The sequence below is a fragment of the Acipenser ruthenus genome, chromosome 56 (assembly GCF_902713425.1).
Source record: "Acipenser ruthenus chromosome 56, fAciRut3.2 maternal haplotype, whole genome shotgun sequence".
Taxonomy (NCBI): Eukaryota; Metazoa; Chordata; class Actinopteri; order Acipenseriformes; family Acipenseridae; genus Acipenser; species Acipenser ruthenus.
The window spans coordinates 2327793-2342286 of record NC_081244.1 but is presented as its reverse complement, the minus strand read 5'-3'; positions in this window follow the sequence as shown (position 1 = coordinate 2342286).

Here is a 14494-nt window from a genome sequence, read left to right as displayed (position 1 = left end):
CCCGCTCCCTGGGCCCCCTCATCGCATCCTATGGTTTCTCATACCATTTCTATGCTGATGATGCTCAGATTTTCCTCTCCTTCCCCACTTGTGACTCCACCATCTCCTCCCGTATCTCTACCTGTCTGTCTGCTATTTCCTCCTGGATGCACTCGCATCACCTCAAACTCAACCTCTCTAAATCTGACCTCCTTTTCTTTCCCTCCTCCTCCCCCTCCTCTGATCTCTCCATCTCTGTTCCTCTGGAATCTACCACACTCTCTCCCTCTTCCTCAGCTAAGAACCTTGGAGTCACCCTGGACCCCTGCCTCTCTTATTCCCAGCACATCTCCACTCTGGCACGCACTTGCCGATTCTTCCTGAGCAACATTCGAAGAATCCGACCCTTCCTCACCAACTATGCTACCCAGCTCCTGGTCCAGGCCCTGGTACTCTCCCGCCTAGTCTACTGCAACTCCCTCCTGGCTGGCCTCCCTGTGTCCGCCACCCGTCCGCTCCAGCTCATCCAGAACTCTGCTGCCCGCCTAGTGTTCTCTCTGCCTCGCTTCGCCCACGCTACTCCACTACTCCGCTCGCTCCACTGGCTCCCGAACACCGCTCGCATCCAGTTCAAGACTCTTGTACTAGCCTACAGATGCCTTGACCAGTCTGCACCCAGCTACCTCCAGACCCTCATCTCTCCCTACACCCCCACTCGACCTCTCCGCTCCGCCTGCACTAGAAGACTAGCTCTACCACCGCTACGCTCCCCTGCCTCCAAAGCCCGCTCCTTCTCCACCCTTGCTCCGCAGTGGTGGAATGACCTTCCTACAGATGTCAGGACTGCCCAGTCCCTGACCACATTCTGGCGCCTCCTTAAGACTCACCTCTTCAAAGAGCACCTGTAGAACTCCTCTGTTTGTATCCTGGGACACTATCACCCTTCATGTAAATGTGCTTTATTTTGCTCTTATCAGCCCCTATTTTACTGCATTTAATCCTGTACTTCAGAATACTGTAATCTGCCAAGTTTTTAACCTGTAGTACTTTGTATTTAATCACATCCTGATGTAACTATCACTATTTAATCATATCCTGATGTAACTATCACTATTACCTGCTGTATTATTGAATTGTGGTTTGTCAAACTTGTACTTTACTTGAACTAAAGTTATTGTATTTCCTGCTCTTATTGTATTACTTGTATTGTAACGCTTGAAATGTTTTTGCTTACGATTGTAAGTTGCCCTGGATAAGGGCGTCTGCTAAGAAATAAATAATAATAATAATAATAATAATAATAATAATAATAATAATAATAATAATAATAATAATAATAATAATAATAAAGTATGAGTTGCTCCAACTTGTCTCTGTCTCAATCGTTCCCTCAGCACGGGACCGGTGCCTGCTCGGTTGTATGCAGAAAATTCCACCACATGCCACAGATATTAAGCAGCTTGTAAACTCCTGAAACAAGCTATTGAAATAAACAAGTAATGTGTTATGTGTTCTTTTAAAAAAAATCTGATTTCAATGATAATTCCTTCTATTAGCTGATGATAATAAGTTTAATCTGAAATACAAGGTGCAATGATGTTCTAGTGGAGTACACTGAAGAACAAATCTACAGATCCTATTATACTTTGTATCAATCTTATTCAGTCATTGCTTGCTAGCAATGTTATAGATCAGTGGTTTTCAACCTTTTTAACCCAAAGACCCACCAGCAAACATAAAAATAAAATGCGACCTGCTTTAACTTTGACTAATGATGAAATGGTACTTTAGAAGTCTGTTTTCTTTTGAACGCGACCTGAAGTCTGTACAGCAGGATGATCGGAACATGAATTACAGTGTGGCTCAGAACAATAAGGATTATTGCTGAAGTGACTCCTAATGCAGGTTCTAGGGTCGCAACGAAATGTTACAATTATATGGTAATAATAATCGTTCAATGTAATCTTTTCAACAGCCAAATTGTGGCGACCCACCTGAGCATGCCTCATGACCCACAGGTTGAAAACCACTGCTATAGATCACAGCATTGTAGTCTGAAATAGGGAACAAAAGTTGTTGAGCTAATTTAAACCATGCTGTAAAATTTAGACAATGGTGCTGGCCATACAATACTCCAAGCTTCCTACCAACTTTACTACATGAATCTTTAATGTGTTTTTCAAATTTAAGAGTTGTATTGATATGGACACCTACCTAGATATTTAAAAGTGTCAACTATCTCCAAAGGTGTAGTATTACAAATAACAATAGTACAATTGGAGCTAGTATTTTGTATCATTTTCTCTGAACCAAATAGTGTCTTTTTTCATTTAAAATCAGACCATTGTTATCAAACAATCGCTCTGTAGTATCTTAGTTAAGTCTTGGATATTATTGTGTACTTTGTCCCCAGGTGAGCCATGGGCACTTTTAATCCCATGGTCTGGGATTGCCCAGTTGTGGCTTTATTTTGGGAGCGTGTTTGTTCAACTTTATCTAATATTCTTGGTAAAAATATTCCTTGTTCCCCTATGATCCTTTTGTTGAATGATGATTCATCACTTGAGCTGTCTCTGCAGCAGAAGTGGATTTGGTTGGCTCGCCTTACTGCTGCCAAAAAAATGATTGCCCTGAGCTGGCAGCCTTCACATTCCCTGCCATCAGTGGACCCTTGCATTCCTTGACATTATTCATATGGAGCTGTCTATTGCTCAGGTCCAGGGAGGGGACTGTACAGGCCTGGGGAGCAGTGACATACACCATTCAATCTCTGATAAGCCCATCCTCAATTATCACTGAAATTGATTTTCAGGGTCAGTCTTGGGGTTGAGGGAGGGGGGATGTGTGGAGGGGCAATATAAGGAGAAAATAGGAGTGATCTTCTGTATTGAATTGTTGTGGTATTTCTTGTTTTCCAATAAAAATGTTATCACAAGAAAGGCTTGGATATGCGGAGCTATGGTATCATCCGCATAGATGTGTACAGAACTTTCTTGCAGACATTGGGTATTTCATTAATAAAAATAAAAAATAAGAGGTCCAAGAATTGACCCTTGTGGGAATATAGGCATGAAGTCAGATGTCTTTTTTTCAAAGACAACAGCTTGGGAACGTTCTGATAAATCTGATTTAAACCACGACAGTGTAGTTCCCGTAACTCCAAGGTTACTTAACTTGTTAAGACGTATTCAATGATTAAGTCAAAAGCTTTAGAGAAGTCAATAACAATAGCACCAGTTAGTTGCTTTTCCTCTGTAGCCCGATACATATCATTTGTTAATTTCAGTAATGCCGTTGTAGTCGAATTAGCTTTTATAAAACCAGATTGATAATCAGTGAATATATTGTTTGTTATTATATAATTAGTTGGTTGGTTTTGCACAATTTTTTCAATGATCTTTGATAAAACTGGTAAGACAGATATGGGCCTATAGCTACCAGGGACCGTAACATCTCCACTTTTAAAGACAGGAGATACATTATCTTGTTTTAACTGGTGTGGCATTTCACTAGACATCAGATACATATTAATTAGCAAGTGGACTTTTATTCTTGTAAGTCAGACAAAAAAAGTACTAAGCTATTAGGGGTCTATTCTGACTTGGTTTATAAAGTGTATTTACATGCTGTGGATTAGCTAGTCATGGTTAATAATGAGCACTTGCACAGAATGTAAACCAGGTCAGAATAGATCCCTATCGGCCGTGACAAAAGCAAACACACAAACTAAGACATCCGAATCAGAACCAAGACAATCAAAAAGGCTGTCTGACGTTTTTAAGTTTTTTCTTCTGTACCTGTTTAACCCTCCAAAGCAGGACATTGCCAGGGGGTTACTTAACATCACAACGGAAGTTAGTTAATACTGTGGCCAGCCAGCACAGGATGTCTGTGGTCATTATATGCACCTCAAGCATGCAACTCAGCCTCAGACACACAGTTAAGTTTGCAAAACTTAGTTTTGAGAAACATATTATCCTTAAAGCACAGAAAAATAAAATAAAAAACACCTTATCAATTATAAAACATTGCAATAGCGAATACCCATTTCAATATGCTGCTGTCTATATTGTAAACACCCATTTTTAGTTACATATATTTACACAACCGTGCATCTATAGTGCTGCAGCATTGTGCCGGTGCAAAAATCAACCAGAACATGTTCCTAACAACCATAATTCCTAGGGTGGTTAGAAAGATATGCCTCTGCCTCCATTACACACTATTTTACACTTAACTTAAAAACAGATAACTATGAACTGGCAGGCAGAATAATAATGATCTAATGATAAACTAGTCTGACTTAGGTCTGCACCGAATCAAAACTATGAACCACTTGCTAATCTCAAATTACAAACCTGGTACTGATAGTCTTTTTTGTTTGTCAGATTCCCTCTACCCCTAAACTCCATGTCTTTTTTTTAGTAAGCATATCAATCATTTTAAAAAGTCAATTCTTACATATTTTTTAAAGTTTAATTGTAATACTTCCTATCTGAATGTAGAAACAGTTCCTGCCTATAATGCAAATTATCCTAAATTAGTCTAAATTCTTCCCCATTATTTCCTATCAGATTTCCAATTAAAACACAGCTGGAAAGAATGAAGTGTTTCCTTACCTTGCATCGGCACAGTCTGGTCTGTTGTGTCAGTGCGTGGGTTGCTTAGTTCATATCATGACAAAAGAGGAGGGTGGAGTTTTGGAAGCATTTGAAGCTGAATAGAGGCTGAACACTATTCAATGTGCGATTGGCAATGCAGTTGAGTTAGGATGAGGCATTTGGGGGATTTTAATAACTTCCTATATGAATCACAAGGCTAATAAAGTAACTATACAATGTGGCTTTTGTGTGTGTGTTAAATGTTTAAAAGATTATACAGAGCAAGTATGAGTTTTTTCTATAATTCGAACCTTCATTTTTAACATTTTCACAAGTTTTTACACACGTTGAGCTTAGGTACAAGACAGATGATGTTCAAAACATATGCAGTTTTAAGATTTTACTATATACTCCCAGCCTGCCCAGACCCCCAGGCAGCTAGCAATGGAAAAGTACAAAATAGAGATCAAAAACAGTTCTGTATTTCTAGCAGCACTGTTTTTGCAAGTTCAGCTCATAATCTAACTTGTGATATGTCTATTCAGTCGATTCCGCTAAACTTATTTTGTTACATCTTTATCCTGTGGAAATACAGCAAAATTGCAGGCTGCTACATCCCTGGTTTCTTCTGGGCTGTTGGTACCCCGACACATTCCTGCTCAATGTCTGGTTTCATTCTGGTAAGAAAAAAAAAAAAAAAAAAACTTTCGCAAAATCACTAAGGTGCATGAAGCAAAATGAACATACAACTTAAAAATATACAAAAAACTGCAACTCTTAGGAGATCGTTTTTGAAAAGTACAAAACTTTATTAGCAGACATGTTTCAGCTAGGGTGGGTAGCTGTTGCTATGGTTATGTAAGAGTGATTTCATTTAGCGAAATAAAAAATAAAAAATAAAAGTCTTCATTGCTTGATCTGGCCGCACGTGTAATTCATAGAAATCATTCTGGCTGGTGTGATTTACAGCAGGTTAATGTTTCTGCCACTGTGATGAAGAAGGTGAAAATTAGTTGAGACATACAAAAAAAATAATTGAATCAATTAAGGCTTTGGTAAAACAAAAACCACAAGTGTCTATGGCACTCCCAGACCAGGATTGCCTACCCCTGCTCTATAGGATAAAGCGGCTATGGATTATGCATGTATGTATTGATGGAAGAAATAGCACTGCTGTTTGCAGGTTTGTAAAAACCTTTTTTGGCCAGAGCTGCAGTGGAGTCTCAAGCTTTAAGTCCAAGTCCATCAGAACAGAACATTCAAAACTAAACCCAGACTGCAAACACTACTTCACATTATGCCATTGTCACAGTGCATGAGGATCTGCCCATACTGTAGAGCAGAGGTTCTCAACCCTGGTCCTGGGGACCCCTGCCTGCCCTGCTGGTTTTTGTTCCAACCAAGCTCTCAATTACTTAACTGAACCCTTATTAAACTAAATAATTTGCTTAATTTTACTTTTTAAATTTTGTAGCTTATAAAAAGTTGGAGGATTGAAGTTCCTTATACAATTTTATACTTAACTTCAAACCTCTCCTAATTGTTTAATATAATTAAAAAGCTTTGATTAGTCAAATTATTTGTTCAATTAAGTAATTGAGAGGTCAGTTGGAACAAAAACCAGCAGGGCAGGCAGAGTGTCCTCCAGGACCAGGGTTGAGAGCCCCTGCTGTAGAGCATGTGCAAAGCATTACTAAAGGAATAATGCAGGATAGGGAAGTGTTGTGCTGGAATCACACCTTGGGTGGTTGGGAACGAGTGTAAGAAGTGATGTCATCCCAGCACGACACACAGCCTGGAGTGCATTATTCCACTTATACAATGGCTCACACATTTAAAAAATAGCAAATAAAACAAATGTAATGCATTTTAAAAGTGATTTTAATAAGAAATATGGAAATAACCTTTTGGCACATTAAATAGTTTGTTTTCCAGGAATTGTCAGGATTTTTTCTTCCCATTGTATAGAATGTACCTTTTTCCTGTAGTCAGATATGTTATTTAGTTTGCAAATGTTAAGGCTACAGTACTTGCTATTTTTGTTTCAAAGCAGTACTACAAAGTATGGATTATTAGAAACATGATTCCCTGCCTGTACGACTGCCCTACCTCACTGCACTCCCTCTGACTGCATGACCCCCCCTGCACACCACGCAACCGTGCCTTTACAAGGGGAGACCCCGCTACTTTTTTTCTAGGCTAAACAGACTAAACAGGTTGTTTTTTAAATGACATTCAGATCATGTGTGTTTAGCTTGCATTTTGCACTGCTAAAATGCCCAAACTAAATTAAGCACATTCCACATCCAAACTACCTTGTCTGCCTGAGTTGTTTGTTTCAGGATTCTCAGCCTTCCTCAGCACTCAGCCTTCAGTTTTGCCTGGTGAAGACCCCCCTCAGTACTCCCCCAGAATGTCTCCCCCGAGAGCGCAGTGCCCCCATGATCAGCTACTGAGTTTGCCAATCCCTCATTAACGTGGAGGGCAAGATGCACCAACACGTGTTCAAGTGTGGCGTCTGCAACGAAGCCACAGTGAGCTAACTCTTCATGAGCTTCTTACGTTTAGGGCAGTTGTTTTACATGTGCCAGCCAGGGTACTGTTTTTAGGCAGTGGTGCTAAACTCTGGCCCTCAAGATCTATTCCAGACCTGGTCTTTATTCTAATCAGGTCCTAAATGAGTCCATTGCCTCTTAAACAGGTTTGATTAAATAGTTTAGAACCAGCTTGGAGTGAAAACCTGGACTGGAACTGATCTCAAGGAGCCGGAGTTGACAAAAAAGTTTAAAAGTAAGATTGTCGCATCCAGCTGAGGCACTTCACCGGAAGTTCAGGATGTGCCCTATAGCTCGGAGATTGCTAGTTCGAATCCGGGTTTTGCCATTGCCGACTGTGGCCGGGAGTTCCCAGGGGGAAGTGCACAGTTGGCCGAGCGCTGCCTGGGTGGGGAGTGTTTCAGTCGGCTGGGTAATCCCTGTCTCAGTGACTCCTGTGATGGCCGGGCGCCTGCAAGCTGGCTGTGTTATATCCGGATCTGTGTTTCCTCCGACACGACAGGTCTGGTTGGCTTCACTGTCAGCTTGCAAAGTGAAAGAAAGCGGGCGGCCTGACAGCTTGAAGCATGTTTCGGAGGACACTTGAGTGCACTTGTCTTTGCCTCTCCCGAGTCACTGCGGTGTTGCAAGGTCTTAAAATCAATTCTAAATTAGGGAGAAAACCGGGGTAAAATAATTGCCAATTCCAAATTAAAAAAAGGGAGATTGTCACTAGTATCTACTGTAACTCAGTGTGACTCCAACCCTGGTCCTGGAGAGCTCAATCTTATCCAGCAGGTTTTATAGGTAACCATTTAATCATGAGTTTCATTGGAATCCATTAAGCAGGTTGGTGATTTGTTAAAGTAATTTAAATTTCATTTTGGAAAAAAAATACAAAAAACCTACCTTCTGCAGTCCTCAAATACCAGAGAAAGGTCTGTTAATTGAACAAATTATTTGCTTAATTGATTAATAAATTATCAATGTTCTCTCGTCTTTAGAAATAAAATGCTAAATTATATATATATATATATATATATATATATATATATATATATATATGGGCCAGTGGTTCTCACCTCCCTTTGTTTTTGCTGGTTTTTGATTCAACTGAACTGCTCTCAATTACTTAATTGAACACTAACAATTTGCTTAATTTGACTTTAATTGTTGAACTTATAAAAAAGTTGGACATTTCAAGTTCTTAAATACCAAGCGTATTGAAATCTCCAAATCTAAAATAATGAAGTAGCTCTGATTAGGTAAATTGTTAGAGTTCAATGAAGGAAATGAGAGCAGCTTGGTTGGAACAAAAACCAGCAGACACAGGGAGGTCCCAGAACCAGGATTGAGAACCACTGCAATAGATTTATTCAAATGAAAAAGTTTGGACAGAAGTTGGGAACAAGTCTGAACATTGTAACAGTGCCTGAAACTCAAAAACTACAAATCCCAGCTAATCCTAAAGGTATAGACAATGTCGTCCCAGGGGACTTTTTTGACCTGAAAAAAGGACCAGGGGTCACAAATGGAGATTAGATAAAGGGGCATTCAGAACTGAAAATAGGAGGCACTTTTTACACAGAGAATTGTGAGGGTCTGGAACCAACTCCCCAGTAATGTTGTTGAAGCTGACCTCCTGGGATCCTTCAAGCAGCTGCTTGATGAGATTCTGGGATCAATAAGCTACTAACAACCAAATGAGCAAGATAGGCTGAATGACCTCCTCTCGTTTGTAAACTTTCTTATGTTCTTATGTTCTTAAAAGAAAACGAAAAGACCGGTTTACTGATAGTTATTACCAGCAAAAGGGTATGTGATTGTTGGCTTCTAATATATGAAAGTGTGTTTGACTAGTGCTGCTTTCTCCAGTAATATAATGTATGTCTGTAATTGTACAGTGGGTGAGTAAAATCACTGCTAGTCAAAAGAACCCTAAAGTGCTTGTGAATGGGCTGCGGGTTAGTAGTAAAGAATAGAAACACGAAACGCGTGTAGTGTGCAAACGTCATTAAGTGTAAGTTGTTTGTCTATAAACCCTTTCTTTGGGACTGGTTTTTATGGTGTGTGGAACACAAACACACTAGGTAAACAAACGTCCTGCTGCGTGTCTTGGTTACACATCAAACAGAACAAAGAAGACAAGGTTGTTGGAGCTGTGTTTTATTACATTTGCAACAAACAAAGGACTGTTGCTGTTTCCTGAATCCTGGGCAGGGCCGACCAGGTGTTGTGGAGCTCTGTTAATCAACCTGTAGTTCTCTGCCATCTCCAGTAGAAGGAGACAACGAACTGGGACTGTTGATACTTACCTGGTGCACCTGCAGTCTCCAGCAGTGGGAGACAGTGGACCGTGGAACTTTGTTACTTACCGGTTTTTCCTATCGTCTCTGGTTGAGGGCGACCAGGAACAAGAACTTACCTGTGTAGGAAATACCTGTGGAAGCAAACAAACAGTTTGATCAAGAAGAAAATTAAAAGACACGGATTAACAAACTGTGTGTAAACTTACCTGTGGGACAGTTGCGTGGGAAAAAGTTGTTTTGTTTCATTTTATGATTAAATGATGAATAATTTTTAAAAAAAAATGCAACAAATTCAATTTTCTAACGAGGTGTAGCAATGGTGAATAAGCATTCACAAGTAATGCTTAGAAAACTGTCACTCGATCGGAACTGTGAAACCTCCCACTTCATCGCCCTTGCAATTCCAACCCCACTTAATGGTGTTTTACGTTTGTGTTCTCCCTCTGCATGGGATGCGAAGTGTATCGTTTTAATTTACTGAAAAGTGTTGCATCTTTAGAACTAAGTGTAAAGTCATTTTACAAAAATGTCGATTTATCCTTGGTTACGACTGACTAAAGATGTCATTAGCAAAGGGGGTCGGTTGTACTGACGAGGTCTAACAATAAGTGACCTTTTACTAAACATTTTAAAACTAATAAACAAACAATTTACCATAATGAACACTATCGTAGTATGTTGCTTAAAACATAATAACACAATATTCATAATAAAGTTGAGTTCTTATCTATAAACAGTAACATGTTTAAAGCTTGGGACTCGCTGTCCGTAGATTGGTGTTGTTTACATTATCATCAGGATATTTTAAGTGATTGAAAAGATGAAATTATTTTTTAAAAACACACTTTTCTTATACCAATACAGTATTGGTGAGTGATAATCCGCTTGTTTGAAAACCAGACTTTAATCAATAGGTGCACAGGCAGTGATTCCGTGAGCGCTCCGGGGCTCAAGCACCAATGGGAAAATAATGCTCAGTTCTTCAGTGCTGTAAAGGAGCGGGCCGGAAACGTCCGCTCAATGAACTACACCGCTCCGCTCCCCCGCTCCATATACAACTGGCTCGCACCGCTATGCTCACACTCTGGGTGTTCCAGTTCTGACTGACAGCTGAGACCTCAGTCAGAACTGTGGCGCAAGCAGGGGGCGTGGCCACCGGACGGCGTGTTCTTTGCGTGTGCGTGTGTGTGTCGTCTTGCTGTGGGTGCTACTGGAAAATGGGTGCATGCAAATGATGCACTCATTGAAGTCAAACCATGGTCAAGAAATGCAAAGGACATGGATATGGCCTTTTATGAAGAGATCGAATGCTTTACAAATGCCTTACATTGGCCTAAGTTCATAACACCTCTATAACAAGGAGAATAATGTTTTTTTTCCAGCATTAAAATGTGTTAGTATACTACCCTTTAGCACGGACATGCATATGTACCTTTTGAACCATTTATAACATTGTAGTTTTGTACCTACATAAATATCAATATATCAATATATTAATACCTACCAAAATAGACATATTGTTTTCACCTCTCATGCAAGTATAAGAATATAATGTTTACACTTTCAATACTGTCCAAACGTCCCTTCTACCATTATTTTACTTTCAAATCTTTTCTAATGTTTACCTGTCTATTTACTGTACACATTCTCGAAATTCTTACCTTTGCTTTATTCATTATTTGATGAAGTAAAAAAAGAAGTGATAACTATAACAAAAACATTGTCAATGTAAAAAAAAAAAAAAAAAAACAAGCTAGAAAAACGCAACAGCTGTTTAATGGGGTGATATCAAACACAAAAGCCCAAGTTAGGAGAAGCAATTGTGGCAACCTGGTCAAGCATCAAGCAAATAGGCACAATTGGAAAGGTGCTGGGGCCCAACATTCACACAATTGTTGCTTCTAACTCGGCTTCTTTTTTTCATCGCTCCACTTTACATTGAAATGCTCTTTGTACAACTTCAAGTGGGTTGTTGACCATTTCCTTATCAGCTCAAGTCACATCTGCAACATAAACACGACAATGCACACACCGGCGTAGATTTAGCTAGGGACGGTAGGTACATGTCCCTACCAATGTCAAGGGACCGTTGAATTGTCCCTACCAATAATTTTGATAAATCTGAAACGTCTTTTGTCATGTTATTTTATCCGCTCCACAAAGGGTTAACTCTCTCAAGATTCCCTCGTTGCTCCTCCCTCCTCCAAAAAAAAACCAAACCGCTAATTTGATTGGCTTAGGCACTAGGTTCTCAACCGGGCGGTGAACGTTTGAATTATAACGTACTAGTAATAATAACAGTGACGTGCCAAACGATACTCCCGATTTCGCCCTTTGAGTGCAGCGAGTTATTAAAGAGAGAAAAAGAGACAGCTTTAAAAAGAATGGCACCCTGGGATTTGTAGGTGTTTCATTGAGGCGCGAAAGTGAACAAGGACTCGGGAGTTAAAGGTGATTCTCTGGGTTTAAAATAAGGAACATTCTAGTCAATCTTAAACGGTGTATATTGTGGCACATTTTTCACATTTATTTTAAAAAATAAGAACACATGTAATCAGTTAAATTCGATATTTATTTTGTGTTTGTTGGTTAATGCGTTGTCACATTATTTCAATCCTTCTCCTTCCTCCCTTTGTAACTAACTTACTCCTTGCTTGATATTTTTGTATCGTGTGTGTAAAAAGCGAACACGAACATATATTTGATTGAATGGACAGTGTGACTATCCAGACGGCTAAATAAACGCTCTATATTATATAGGTAGTCATAAAAAATATATATTAAAAAGTCAAATTAACCGGGGGGGGGGGGGGTATAAAAAAAAAATTCAGTGGGGCATGAGTAAAAAAAGGTTGAGACCCGCTGGCTTAGGCTGGACTCTGGAAAGACGCTAATCTGAAGCTGCCGCTTGCCGGTCAGTCTGATATGAGTGTGAGCCACTGACTGAATGAAAGCCAGGTACCGCGGCTGAAGGTATTGTCAGCTCGTTAGCAACATAGTTTGAGAGAATAAACCTACCTACCTACCTAATGGGTAGGTAAGTTGGTTTATTACGTTAGCGACCCATTGCTAGCTGCTAACCCCACGTCCTTGGTGGCTAGCTAGCTTGTTTCACAGCTAATCATTATGTGTGTGTGTGTGTGTGTGTGTGTGTGTGAGAGAGAGAGAGAGAGGGAGACAGACAGAGAGTCATTGTGCATGAGCATGTTTTGATATCGTCAACCAACTAACGTTAGCTAATCACTTCAATTTGGCTTTAGGTGTAAAGCATAATGGCAGCCAAAAAAATAAAGGTGGACATAAGGACGTTTTTTTTTACAAAAAGTCAAAGTGTAAGTAGGAAGATGTTGTTAAAGTAATAAACACAATTGATAATGATTCTCATAGCAAATGAAAAAATAATTTTACTAATGAAGTTAGCAGTCATACTTTCTCTCTAAACAGCATGCATCAATTTATCATTTTATCAGGCGAAAGAAGCAGTGCAACCTGGTAAAAGCAGTACAGAGGCAGGTGGAGCAACAGAGTCGCAGGTGAGGTCTGTAATGGCTTACCCCTAGTGATGTGACTCCACTCCCCTAAAAAATTGTGTCCCCACCAATGTTCAAACCAAACCTACGCCCTTGAATGCACAACCAAAAAAAATGCTCCAACTGTCACTTCCCATACACTTACCTTGCATTCTCATTACCCCTTGCACTCGTTGCCATTATTGGTCTTGTTCATCATCTTCATTGTTGGAAATACACTGCTTCATGCTCTTTGAGGTATTCTTGTATGTATGGGCTAAACGTCTGTCCATGTGTGCCCTGATCTACCTGTGCCTTACCTGCATGTTGTCCGTGTGTCTTCCCAAAGCATACTTATCTGCACCTGTGATGACACCTCTCCCATTCCCTGTCTGTCTTTCTCTCTGTAGTAGTGTTTGTAAGGATAACCAAGAACACTTCAGTCTGTGTTGAGCACTTTCCTTGGCACATATGTGTCTCAGCATCTTTATTCTGGTTAAACCCAGCTGATAAGGAAATGAGCATTTCAAAGTAAAGTGGAGCGATAAAGTGAAACGATCAGAAAAAGAAGCCAAGTTAGAAGCAACAATTGTGTGAATGTTGGGCCCCAGCACCTTTCCAATTGTGCCTATTTCCTTGATGCTTGACAAGATTGGCCCAATTGCTTCTCCTAACTTGTGCTTTTGTGTTTGATATCACCCCTTTAAACGGCTGATGCGTTTTTCTAACTTGTTTTTTTTTACATTGATAATGTTTTTGTTATAGATATATTATTATTGTGATTACACTGGCATACAAATACATTTACAGGCTGATTTAATACCAATATCAATGTGGTGCAAATATGCTGATCTCATATTAACATTGTATTTACAATGCCTTTAGAAATCTATTCATATTGTGATGAATTGGCATTTTAATTGTGATTAAGGTATATTTACAATATGTTATATACATGATTTAACATATTTAAAATGAATTAGCATGCTAAGAATATTGTTTTACAAATGTGTTGTCATTTTGTTTCAATTGTAATACTGAAGTAATTCTATATTACATGAAAATCGCATTAAAAATTATAATTAAAATATGTAAATTTCCAATAGGGATGAACTGTGCGCCTTAATACAACCTCAAGTGTCTGTTGCTTACCGTGCCCCAGTGAATTTTATTTTGTAAATGATTTCTTTTCATGTTTCTTTTATCATTGATTTTTGTCCATGCGAAGTGTTGAGTAATATTTCCTGATTTTATTTAATTTCATCTTTGTAGAGTTTTGTTTTCCTTTGTTTTGTTTTTTTTGCATCAATGGTCTGCAGATGCACAGCTTGATCTGCCACCTCCTGCTTCTAATTGTTCACTTGCCGAAAGGAAGTTGTGAAGTCCATTTATAATGAGATGCAAACTCTGATCTCTCCTGTATAATGAGCTGTCATTTATGCTGTTCGTAGCCTTGCGGTGATATCATGAAAGCTGTTCACAATCCAGAGCTGCTTAGTACATCACACGCAATAATTCTACGAAGGATGGAGGCTACGAATTCACAGCATTTACAAACATGA